Source organism: Monopterus albus, unplaced genomic scaffold, assembly GCF_001952655.1.
Source record: "Monopterus albus unplaced genomic scaffold, M_albus_1.0 scaffold355.1, whole genome shotgun sequence".
Lineage (NCBI taxonomy): Eukaryota > Metazoa > Chordata > Actinopteri > Synbranchiformes > Synbranchidae > Monopterus > Monopterus albus.
This window is the reverse complement of record NW_018128235.1, coordinates 751,673-753,611: the sequence shown is the minus strand read 5'-3', so window position 1 is coordinate 753,611 and position 1,939 is coordinate 751,673.

The following is a 1,939-nucleotide window of genomic DNA, read 5'->3' as shown; positions in this document are numbered from 1 at the left end:
AAAAAAATATGTTTGTTTAAAAAAAAAAACTACCTATATTTGTGGGATTTTGAGAGATTCAAGATTTTCTTGCATGTGGAAAGTACTGTGTTGTAAAGTGAAAGCACAAGACAAACTGATCCAGCCACATACCAAAGAAGTTTCTAGAATCTCTGAACAAAAGCACCGTCACCCTAGTTGCTTTGAATGTAGTGATCATTACTTCAATATCCTTCAGATCAAATTCAACTAAAAACACCCAAATACTGAAAAATACAGTGGTGTTTTATTTGCAAATTAAAAAGCACCAACAATATTAGTTACACTGTAAAAATTATTGACAACAATTACAAATCTTTATCATACAGTCCAGGAGATTAGTACCATCGTTGCTGTTATGTGTTATCACTTAATACTTTATATGGAGAGCCTCAGTACCTCTGTACAATAGTTGGCAGTGAGAGGAAACAATCCTATGAATACACCTCTCCACAATGTAATTATCCAAATTTCCCTCAGTACAGCACTATTTCACACTACGGGAATGGGCCGATGGAGAATGTAAACCCAAATACATTCAATATTTTAGGTCTACTGAGGGCTGTGTATTACGTACATTACAAAGTCAAGAAAAATAACACAAAAACATGTGCACTGTTATTACATCAGAACATTGTACAAAACTATTGCAATAAGAGCAGCTTTTTATAATCTATGCTTGACATCTAGTTGCAGTGGTAACACCGTGACCGACAACCAAATGTCTGTATGGGCATACTGTTGGTTACGTTTCCCCCCCATAGACAGTTTTCTCTCCCCAAACTTAAAACTCATCTAGCAAATGAAATGTAAAAAAAACCCAAGACAAAATATACAGTTCTGACAAAATCCAAATGCTGAAAACAGATTTTGAAATGCACGCTGTTTGCCTCTGTACACTATCCCGACCTCCCGGACCAGAGTGCGTAATTAAACATACAGTAGCTAGCTTATGATCTTCTTCACAGATTGTAGTAGGAGCTCTTTAGTGTGCTTTCCAGTAACATATGCTCAGAACCGATGTTCACTTGAGTGCCTTAAATATTGTGCTTTCAACATGTATCCTGCTGTTCCTGCTTCAGTCGATTCAGTGGTCAAACTGTACTGTGGATCTGGCCTATATGTGAACACTGAAATAAGATGTTTAGTTTTGGTACATTCTACAATAATGCATTGCCATCGGCATTATAGGAAGGTTAAAACAAAATCTGAGTAAAGAAAACAAACTTTAAAAAAGAACCCTCAAAAGTCCATGTGGTAATATTCTGATGAAGAGTCTGTCCTGGCACTTGTAAATGTGATAACTAGATTCTACCAAGGCCTATCGAGTGAGGCTACAACATGCAGCCTGAGTCAAGACTCCAGATGTCCCATTCTCCTCTCGTACGAACACTTCATTTATGTCAAAGGCGTTTCTAACCAATGTCTGTCAATCATCCGCTTAGTTATGTTTCCTTTTTAATGTGCTCCAAACATCACAACTCGTGGCTAGAGACACAAGTAGTAGAGTGTGTTCATCTTTTGCCACCAATTTCCCAGAGATAAAAGTGTGACCAAAGCTCTAGCCTCAGACTTTTTTTTTCCTTCCTTTGATTTTTCAAGAAGATGTTTGTGCAAAGGAGAGAAGGTTTGATTAAGAAGAACAGGGATGTGATGATCAAACACTGAAGGTCCCTCTTGTGCGTTAATGAGCCTGTTACTTCCTTTTTCAGGACACAGAGGAGGCCGCCGTCAGGGCTTCCATGTACCATGCTTGTCCTGCAGGGGGAGGGGTGATGGCATCTGGCAGCTCAGGGAGAAAAGGGAGCTGCTGAAAGCAACCATACTCTCTACTTGCTCATCATCCACTGTTGGCCTGTTCATTGTGGAAGATCACTGTGTTTTGAGTTGGAGTCCTGGTGATCTTCTCAACAGTCTCAAC